Genomic DNA, 11,811 nt, shown 5'->3' with positions numbered 1-11,811 from the left:
GTTAGGGGCCTTGGGGTCGACCTCTGTCCCCCTGCCAATACAGACTGCGTACGGTCGGTGAGGAAGGAGGAGAACCACCGCATAACAGTGCCTCCCACTCCCAACTCCCCCAGACGCCGCAGCATGATACCGTGGTCCACGGTATCAAAAGCCGCTGAGAGGTCCAAAAGAACTAGGACAGAGGAATGACCCCTGTCCCGGGCCCTCCAGAGATCATTTTAGTATGCTGTTTAGATTTGCCATAGCTTTTCTCCTCAGGAGCAAGTGTCTTTTAATTTCTTGGCTGCAGTCCCCATCTGAGGTGATCTTGGAGCCCAGGAAAATAAAATCTGTCACTACCTCCATTTCTTCCCCATCTATTTGCCAGGAATTGAGAGGGCTAGATGCCATGATCTTGGTTTTCTTAATGTTGAGTTTCAAGCCAACTTTTGCACTCTCCTTCTTCACCCGCATCAAGAGGCTCTTTAGTTCCTCTTCACTTTCTGCCATTAGAGTGGTATGATCTGCATATTTTAGGTTGTTGATATTTCTCCTGGCAACCTTAATTCCAACTTTTTGTTGTATTTTCTTGACAAAATTCTATCACCCTGTGCCCTGCTTCATTTTGTACTGCAAGGCCAAACTTGCCTGTTATTCCAGTTATCTTTTGGCTTCCTACTTTAGCATTCCAATCCCCCATGCTGATAAGGACATCATTTTTTGGTGTTGATTCTATAAGGTGCTGTAGGGCTTCATAGAACCGGTCAATTTCATCCTCTTCAGCACCAGTGATTGGGAGAGAGACTTGGACTACTGTGATGTTGAATGGTTTGCCTTGGATTCACACTGAGATCATTCTTTCACTTTAGGGATTGTATCCCAGTATTGCTTTTCCTACTCTTTTATTGACTATGAAGATTACTCCATTTCTTCTGAGGGATTCTTGACCGCAGTGGTATACCTGATGGTCCTCTGAATTAAATTCACCCATTCTTGTCCATTTTAGTTCGCTGATTCCGAAGACGTCGATGTTCAGTCTTGCCATCTCTTGTTTGACCATGTCCAGCTTGCCTTGATTCATGGATCTTACATTCCAGGTTCCTATGGAGAAAAGATCTTTACAGCATCGGACTTTCCTTTCACTACCAGATGCATCCAAAGCTGAGCATCCTTTCGGCTTTGTCCCAGTCGCTTCACTCTTTCTGGCGCTACTAGTACTAGCCCTCTGCTCTTCCCCAGTAGCTTATTGGACACCTTCCAACCTGAGGGGCTCATCTTCCAGCGTCATATCTTTTTGCCTTTTGTTACTGTCCATGGGGTTTTCATGGCAAAGATACTGGAGTGGTTTGCCATTTCCTTCTCCAGTGGGTCCCATTTTGTCAGAACTCTCTGCTATGATCTGTCCGTCTTGGGTGGCGCTGCACGGCATAGCTCATAGCTTCATTGAGTGACGCAAGCCCCTTCGCCACGACAAGGCAGTAATCCATGAAGGAGGCCTTATGTAGACTTGCTTAGTTTATTCATCATAGTTTAACCATGGTTTATTGGATATGCCACTATTGACCTGCACAGTATACTATGGCAAAATTAAGCAAGCTGTGCTAGGGATTGGCCAGCTGACTATTTTGAAAAATAATAGTAATAATAACAATTTATTACACTTTTATTGTATATTGCCTACTTCAGAAAGAGCCTTAATAAGAACAAACAGAAAAGATTTGCTAATATATATTAAACCCTTACCTTTGTCATCCCCATTCTATTTTTAATTATACTGTCATTCTTCTTTTCAACACTGGTGTTCTATATTACAGGTATAATTAATTCTTCCCTAAAGCAGAAACACTTGATTCTAGCAGTGTCATCCAGAAAGAGAGAAAATGATGTACAGTACTTACATCCTGTGCTGGATGACAAGTCACTAACAATGTCCTGCTTGTGTTCTTGCTCGAGTCAGCAAGCCAGTCTTCTTTCCTTGTTTATTTAACTATTTTCCACTCCACACCTTAGACCTTATCTGCTCTAATGATTTTTCTCAAGAGACAAATATGGAGAAATCAAATAGTATCTCGCCCAGCCCAATTTTTTATTTACTTACTTACTCACCTATTAAATTTAAATGCTGCCCATGTCAAACAATTCAGGGCAGCAAATGCTCTAGAATGTAAAGAAGATTTTCAAAATGCCACAGCAACTTGTTATTAACATTGTAATAGAACTGCCATATTTCTTGCCTCTTTTCTGTTTCCCCAGCCCTTCCTGGTATCAAAACAGCATGGTTCAGCTTTCCTTTATGTATTTTGACCTTTGGTCAAATTGAATTGAAGTTGTAACAAAGCTGGTGAAGTTAGTCTAAACGTGGCACCTTGCAAAGTCAGATAAGAAAAACATTTTTCTCCCCCTCCTGCTTCCAAATCAATGCTTTTGAACATTGAGCAATTCAAGAATGCAAATAGAACCATGGATGCCAAAGGAAAATGCAGATTAGCATAACCAGATGATTATCCTGTATGGAGAATTTGGTCAGGTAGTGGGACAATGGAAGAAGTTGCTGAGGAAATACAACACAGGAATTGACACTTTAGTCTTGTGCAAATCTCCAAGACCAAAGATCGACAAATGATAAAAATAGAGCTTGCCAAGTAAAATCACACCAGCTACACTTCGGTTAAAGCTAGGCTGGTAAACCACCAGCATCCTTCTTCAGGGCTTCCACTGCCTGAGCTTGGGCAAGTCATCCTTCAGGAAGAGCCAAAAGAGAGCCAAAAGTTCCCATCTCTGAATTAAGACCGATCTAAACCCACCTGACAGGATTTCTAGATGTAATTAAGGAAGGGAGAAAAATTCATTGCACTTCCAAAAATAATATATGAACTAAAACATAATTATATTTCAATAATTCCCCTCCCCCAAATCAGGATTTTATCAGCAAACAGTAGCAGATTCTGTCCCTTCTGGGATAAGAGAGTAGCATAATTTAAAATAACGTGAGCTTCTCTTACTTAAAGAACTGCACAAGTTAGAGCTATATTCACTTCTGTCCTTCTCATTATATTTGCTCACTCTAATACTCTAGATCTGGGGTAGGCAACTTTGGCTCTTTTATGACTCGTGGACTTCAACTCCCAGAATTCCCGAGCCAGCATTCAATTCTGGGAATTGAAGTCCACGAGTCATAAAAGAGCCAAGGTTGCCTATCCCTGCTCTAGATAAACATTGGAATTTGATTGTCAATAAAAGAATAGGTGGGGTTTTTTTCTTTACATATAATCTTTTTCTTCATTTTGTCTTACTATTCCCACCAGAGGGTGCACAAACCTTTTCTTGCTTTAGCTCACAAGACACCTATTTAACTATAAAGCACTACTTCCTTTTTATTTTGATTTACTTAATCGAACAAAGGAGTATTTCTGAATTTTAACCAACTTAAGGTTCTCCTGAGACTTATTTTAAGCCTACTGAAGGGTGTCCCAAAGTTACAATTTTTACTGCTCTGGTGATGATGAACTGGCCAAGCCCAAACTGATGGCCATTTTTTTCAAACTGAGGAAACGCACAGCCTAGATAGGGAGAAAAAATGAGGATTCTGTATTTCATTCCTGACCCAGAACAAATTCTATTTTATCCAGTGAAATCATTTCCTTGTGACTCAACTGGGAATATTCACAACAATAAAATTATTTCCCCAACATGGCTTCATTCCACTGAGCAGAAGAAGCCAGAAATAATCAATTGTTTCTTCCACCAAGACGATCGACTGCTAGCCTCAACAAAACTCATTCAGATTTAAAATAAAGGCAACCCTTCCCCTGTAGTTTTCCCTGTCTGAATTCCATAGCCTGATTTCTTTGTTTCTTCTCATAACTCAATGTTTGTGATAATTTTCTGTTTTCTTCTATGTCATGCCATACTGAAAACTTCACTTTGACTTTGACTTTACTTACTGCCAGCCTGACTAGCTTAGTGGCTAAATTAACATGTTTTGCAGGACTGAGAGCCAATAGGATGCTTATTGAATATACTTTTTTCCCCGGAGTTGAATATGTTCAATCATACATCAAGCAAATGGACTGAGTTTGCCCAAGGTGGCTGAGTCATAAAAAAATCTAAGTAAATTGTCCTAATGAGGCTATTGAGGCTTTAGCTTGCTTGGTTCAACATGAGAAGGCAGGCAGACAAAGCAAGAATCAGAATAATTTCTTATTAGCTGCAGCATGAACACTAAACAAGTTGTATATAGTAGTAAAATTACTGAAAAATAAATGTTGTTACAAAAATAAGCATATACAAAATCTCTAAATAAAGTATAGTCCCCCAAAACTTGATAGCTGATAAAACACTAAGGGATTACAAATTACAAACCATATCATTAGAATCCCTTGAAAAATTCTTGAAGGACACAGGGCATTCACACCATAAAAGCCTCAATTAGAGCAGCATTTCTCAACCTTAGGATTTTTAAGATGTTCTGACAATAATTCCCAGAAAATCCCAGTCACCCTGCCTGAAATAAAAGATTGCACAGGTGAACAATACATGATGGACACTTTTCTGCGGGTGATATAGAGAAAATTATTACACCAGTATTATATATACCAATAGACATCTTTGGAACATGGAACTTTACAGAACGTAATTTGCTTATTTTTACCTAAATCTTCTGATACTGACAATGGATAGTAATATACTTCTCATTGTAATCGTTTCTTACTGTGCTGTTGTTACGATTTACAGATCCAGATTCCAAAATACATGGGAATAATGCCTTGAGCAAATCCACAAGTATATATACAAATAGACTTCTGTCCTGTTTGGACTGCAACCAAGGAGTGCCAGGGCAAGCCAAAGTATAATTTAGAAAAAGAAAGAAAATATAGTTTCGGAGTTAAATCCAAAACTTTTCTTTTATGATTCATGAAATGGTATGCATCAGATGGGCTTGTGGTATGCGTGTGGGTGGAGGCAGGCTGTGTTTTAAGCTTGGCAACTGGGCCCTGCTTCCAGTGGATTTGGAGGACACGAAATGGTTGCTGCTCCCTTTTCCGGAGCAGATTGAAGAACATTCTCTGAAGCAAGAAGTTTCTCTTAACACTTATCTTCTCGTTATGTCCCCTCCTGAGTTAACAGCTCAGACAAGCCCATTCCCTTGAATATACAGTAAAATCTCTCACAAGTGTGGAGCTGATCTCCTGCTGAATACTGTCTTTGCCACAGTTGTCTGATACCATTATTAGGAGCCACTAAAAATCTGCAAAGGAACATCTATGCATAAAACTCTCAGGAACTTTTTATTAGGCAGGATATTGCTACAAGCAGAGGATGGGAAACAAGCAAATTTCATAAAACAATATGAGTTGAAATACTGAGGTCTTGAATTCTCTCAAGACAGATTGGGGTGGAGATATAGTCCAAAATATTCTCCAAGAGACTTATGTCTTTTTTGTGGCACTTTTGGCAGAAGCCTGCCTAGAGCCTATCACTCAGAAGGCCAGATAAAATTCCACCTGGAAGCTTATAAATATTATCTTAATTTACATCACTGATCTTATCAACCTGGCTCTGAAAGATTGGAGTGACTCATCCTTTTATACAAGCGAAATTGCTCCCAAATTACTTGACTTAAGTTACCACCACTTCTTCCAGTTTGCCGACATGGCCACTGTGCCCGCTTGGAAGGCGACTCCATCTTTCATGTCTGATTTTCCTTCACTGAGGGACCCTGGAAAGGGTCAAAAGTCACCCTGTAGGGGCGACGAGCAAGGAGGGGACCCCTGCTTGATCACAGGAGGGCAGCAGCCCTTCCGCTTGATCCGGGGCAGCCCTCCAAACTGACGGAGAAAAGACCAGCTATAGCAATATGGCTCGTCATTAGGCTGCAGACAGCCAAAATCAAATCTACTATCAAGCACTTTGAAAGTAACATGGATGAAACTGGGTGAGATCTGATCTTCTCTTTACCCCAAGTACCTTCTTTTCCTGTAAAGGCTGTTTGAAGTATCATCCCCCTGTGAGGAGAAAGGGAAGGGAATTTCTATCCCACCCTCTAAGAATAGCGCTGTCTGACTACCCAGGGGAATCAAAGCATTAAAAAGAACAACTTTAATCTAATTGGATGTATACAGTATGTTCCTGAAACTTAGGGACCAAAAATTTTCCTATTTGTATTGGAGACTTTTGTTTTTATCTACAAAAAAGAAATAAAATTGGAAAAAGAATTAGAAAAATTCAGGACTTAAAAAACTCTAAATGGCATCGGTGACATCTTGTGGTGAAGCTTGGTATTGCAATTTGTTATTTCCTAAAAAGAGACTTGGTTCAAAGCCCAGACCTTAGATAAAACCTTCCTGACCTTGGAACCATCTGTGAGACATTAGCTGTAAGAGGACAGCTGGGCAGCAAAATTGGCCTACTTGAACAGTGAATGTAACCTTTACTGACTTTTGCTTAACAAATAACTTTTACCAGAAAGACTATTTAGAAATAAGTGAAAAAGATGGATGAAGATCAGGAAAAGATTCTTTCTATGTTGAAAGCAATACATGAAACTATTCTTTTAACGTGTGATAAAATAAGACCTAAAATAAAAGATCAAGATGCCAGCTTAGATGCACAAAGCCAAATTTTGACTACAACCAAAGAACCAACAATGCAGAAGATAACAGAAGAAGCGGGACAACCAAATATTAAGACAGAGGATTCAATTGACCAACAAATACACCTGATGGAAAATCCAGAAAGGGAAGTGACAATATTGAAAATGGAAATGACTTTCTATATAAAACAGAAGAAATGTGAGAAAGAAGTAGAACAGATTGAATTGAAGACAAATACATTAGAGCAAACATGGGGAACTGGAATAACAGGGAGACAATTTAATGAATACAAATGGGCTAGTCCTTCCAGAAAACTGGCAATCAAATGGTCTCCTTTAATTCAAATAACATATGTAAGAATAGAGGGAGATCTATTTGATGATTTAAAGGCGCTGATACGGAAGCCTACTTGGCAAAGGAAAAAAGCTAGAATAAGGTTGAAAAAACTGGGATTTTGACTCATTAGAGGGGATTTTATATTGCCAATTAGAGGGTTAAAGGGAGATGTTGAGATAAGGGGAATTTTGGTTATTAGATTTAAAATATTTGGAAACCAGTCGAAAATAAGGATGTTATCGGTTTAATATTTAAAAAATAGACTTAAAAGGGAAAAGAAAATTAAATATTATGAATACGTTTGATTTATTGATTAACCCAGGCAATATATATAATGGTTTTGATTTATTAAAGGAGATATTGTGTTATTAAGTAGATGATTTAATATGGTGGGAAATAGATATCTCTTAAGAAATAGAACAAGATTATATTCACATAGATAAAATATGTATTTTGGATATTATAGTTTGTTATGAAGTGAGATAAGGGAAATTTTGGTTACCCAAAGCCTGAAAATTATAAATATCAAAGGTTGGATTGGAATATTGATAAGAAATTAAAAATTGAGTAAAAATCAATAACAGGATATGGATTGTTTATGAAGATTGAATGTAATTAAGATATGTATAAGCTAAAATTTATTGATAAATGTAATAATGATGTTCTTATTGAGTTGATATAATTAGAAATGTACTAACCTGAATATGAGACAGTAAATGTTAAGGGAAAAAGAGAAGAAATATTTGATGTTGTAGCCTGAGATTTGCACTAAGATTTTGTTATTGAACTATTGATTAACCCAGTCACCACGTTGCTTCTTAAATATTCAAATGGAAAATTGGAAAATTAATAAAATATTATAAAAAAAAGTTACCACCACTTAACTCTAGAAGAGTCACAGCATGAGCAGCTGATGAGCCAGATCGAAGCCCTTTGTTCTGGCAGCAGAAATACCAGTCAAGAAACAACAGCCCATTTGGCCATGAAGCACAAAGAAAAGAGTCTGTTGAAACTTGGGAAAAGTGGGAAGAAAAATCAGATTTGAACAACCATGAGGGAAGTGCAGTCTCACAGGGACAAAGGCCGATCAGCTATTTAATATTACTTCATTCTAATCTGCACTCAAGATTTTTATCTCATTGTGGCCAAGTCCAAGCCTAGAAATCAGATTAAGTTGTGTTTAATGGGATGACTGAGATTTGCTGCCAAATCCTTGTCTTGCAAGAGTGACAGGAGGGGCATTCACATAGACTAGTTAGGGTAGGTCATCATATTATCCATGCACCCTTAGGCAAATGTAATTTCCCAAACTCTTTAAATGGCTCTGAGCCAAACTAAGAGGAAAAATGCAGAAAAGAATGAGAGTTAAAGAACGATGAAAAGGAACAACAACTGGAACAACAAATGGAGTTTCGGTCCATCAACCAGCACATGCTGAATCACAGAAAAGGCAGTGATTTAACCACATCAGAAAAAGCATCCTCAGTGTATCAAATTGTGCACTGATATTGTCATCCTTTATTCCTCTGCAGCACTTTGGACAACATTCTTTGTGTAATAAATCACACAGTAAAATATATTTCATGTTGCTATCGTCTTTCAGTCAAGTCATAACATGAAACCTATGACTATGAAACCTATGAATACAACCTATGTCAGGGGTAGGCAACCTTGACTCTTTTAGGACTCGTGGACTTGAACTCCCAGAATTCCTGAGCCAGCATGGCTGGTTCAGGAATTCTGGGAATTGAAGTCCACGAGTCCTAAAAGAGCCAAGGTTGCCTACCCATGACCTATGCATTCAAGTTAGACAGTGATTAATATTTATATGTTATTTATAGGTAAGAATGAAAGTTTACACATATGTTGTATATAGCATGTTTAAATGTGTGTTATGTTTGTGTACATTTTTGAGAACAAGCTAAATTTCATTTTTAATGTGTGCCAATGTGTCCACAGTAAAAAACGACAATAAAGGTTATCTTATCTTATCTTATCTTATCTTGTCTCGTCTCGTCTCGTCTCGTCTCGTCTCGCCTCGCCTTGTCTCGCCTCGCCTCGCCTCGCCTCACCTTATCTTATCTTAGCTCAGCTCAGCTCAGTTCATCTTATCTTATCTATCTTATCTTATCTTTACCAATGAAAGATGAACTCATTTACTTTTAGTTAAAAAAGAGTCACTTTTCAGGTACATTAGAAGAGATAAAGTGATAGTTTGTTCATTACATTTATTTTGTATAATTTTGCTTTATAATAGTTTGCTGTGTTCCATCAATCTCAGTGGAGCACTGACACATAGGATCTCTTCAAGTAAAAACAAATTTAATAAATAATAAAAAATAAAAATTATAATCAGCTACGTTTTCAAATCAGACAATGAGAAAAACTGGAGAATACAAGCATATAAGCAGCAATAATGATGATGATGATGATGATGATGATGATGATGATGATGATGATGATGATGGAAGGGACCTTGGAGGTCATCTAGTCCAACCCCCTGCTCAGGCAGGAAACCCTATACCATTTCAGACAAATGGCTGTCCAATCTCTTCTTAAAGACTTCCAGTGATGGAGCATTCACAGCTTCTAGAGGCAGGTTGTTCCACTGATTAATTGTTCTAACTGGGAAGTTTCTGCTTAGTTCTAGGTTGCTTCTCTCTTTGGTTAATTTCTATCCATTGCTTCTAGTTTTGCCTTCAGGGGCTTTGGACAATAGCTTGACTCCCTTTTCTTTGTGGCAACCCCTGAGATATTGGAACACTGCTATCATGTCATCCCTTGTCCTTCTCTTCATTAAACTAGACATACCCAATTCCAGCAACCATTCCTTGTAAGTTTTAGCCTCCAGTCCCCAAATCATCTTTGTTGCTCTTCTCTGTACTCTGTCTAGAGTCTCAACATCTTTTTTACATCATGGTGACCAAAACTGGATGCAGTATTACAAGTGTGGCCTTACCAAGGCATTGTAAAGTGGTATTAACACTTCACATGATCTTGATTCTATCCCTCTATTAATGCAGCCTAACATTGTGTTGGCTTTTTTGACAGCTGCAGCACACTGCTGGCTCATATTTAAGTGATTGTCCACTAGGACTCCGAGATCCCTTTCACAGTTACTACTATTGAGCAAGGTACCTCCTAAACTATATCTGTGCATTTGTTTTTTCTTGCCTAAATGTAGAACCTTATTTTTTTCACCACTGAATTTCATTTTGTTAGATAGCGCCCAGTGTTCAAGTCTGTAAAGATCCTTCTGTATTTTAAGCTTATTCTTTGGAGTGTTGGCTATTCCTGCCAGCTTGATGTCGTCTGCAAATTTGATGAGTTCCCCATCTATCCCCTCGTCCAAATTGTTGATGAAGATGTTGAAGAGCACTGGGCCCAGAACAGAGCCCTGGGGCACCCCACTACACACTTCCCTTCATGTAGATGCTGTTCCATTGAGGACCACACGCTGAGTACAGCTGGTCAGCTAGCTATGAATACATCTGGTTGTGATGCTGTCTAACCCACATTTTTTTATATTATCAAGTAGTAGGTTGCGATCTACTTTATCAAATGCCTTACTGAAGTCCAAGTAAATTGGACTTTCTCTGGTCCACTAATTTTGTCACTTGGTCAAAGAATGCGATAAGATTTGTCAGGGATGATCTGTTTTTGACAAACCCATGTTGGCTTTTGGTAATGACTTTGTTTGCCTCTAGGTGTTCGCTGATTCGTTGTTTGATTATCTTTTCCAGAATCTTCCCAGGTATTGAGGTCAGGCTGATAGGTCTGTAATTTCCTGGATCCATTTTTTTTCTCCTTTTTTGAAGATGGGAACTACATCAGCTCTTTTCCAGTCCTCTGGTAGTTCCCCAGTGCTCCAGGATCTTTGAAAAATATAGTTCAGTGGTTCTGAGATCACATCTGCCAAGTTCCTTGAGAACCTTGGGGTGTAATCCATCTGGTCCTGGTGATTTGAACTCATCTAGGTTGGACAGGTGCTCACTTACCATTTTCTTGCCTATTTTAACTTGTGTTTCTAATCTATTTTTTGCGGTACTGTTTTTAATAGGTTGGGCTGTTTTTTCCCTTTGTGTAATATAAGCTGATGGCTGCAATGCCATTTTTCTTGGCTTCAGGAAGTACCTTCTGAGTGTGAGATTCTCAGGTTTCCTGTAAATTATATCTGCTAAGTGTGGAAACAGGTTTGCCAAGCATACCTGTCTAGTGCACTTTGCAAAGCATGAGCACTTAATGCTAGTTTGCTTTCCCTCTCACATTCTTGTGTGCACAAGTACCAACAACAGGGCTTTTGTTCCCCTGTCTTGAATGAAGTATCTGGGATCCACAGGAGACCATCAGTTCAGAACAAGGGGTGTCTCATTTCTTCCCCAGAGCAGGGAAAGGTAGATCTGAAAATCACTTTCTAGGTTACCCAAGGTTCACCCTTCAGCTTGCTCAGGCCTTTCAATCTTGACCTCTGGGGCTCATAGAGTAGAGCTCAAGTAGTTTACAGATTCTGCCAATTCTCTTCCCTGATTTCTTCATCCACCCCCCAGTCCTCTTTTGGCTCTGATGGGGACTGGACCCTGGATGATTTAAGCTCTTTCCTTTCCTTTGTAAATGATTGTCTTGTCAACTTGCAGAACATAATCCTGACATTATCCTGACATTGACAATGTTTCCCTAGTTTCATAAAGACAATAGAAACTGCAACTGAAAAACTCATTATGGGGGGGGGGGTTCCTGTGCATATGTTTTGTTTATTCGTTTCTTTGTTTCTTCATACATTTAAAAAAACCCTCTATTTTCTGCCCTTGGTATTTGAAAGGTTGACCTGGAGAACGTGATTCATTTGGACCTCGCTGGTTTAAATAGGTTGACCCTAAGTATGATTAAATCTGGATCCAGTTTG

The sequence above is a fragment of the Protobothrops mucrosquamatus genome, unplaced genomic scaffold, assembly GCF_001527695.2.
Source record: "Protobothrops mucrosquamatus isolate PMUCROS unplaced genomic scaffold, P.Mucros_1.0 scaffold428, whole genome shotgun sequence".
Taxonomy (NCBI): domain Eukaryota; kingdom Metazoa; phylum Chordata; class Lepidosauria; order Squamata; family Viperidae; genus Protobothrops; species Protobothrops mucrosquamatus.
Note: the sequence above shows the minus strand (reverse complement) of the source record.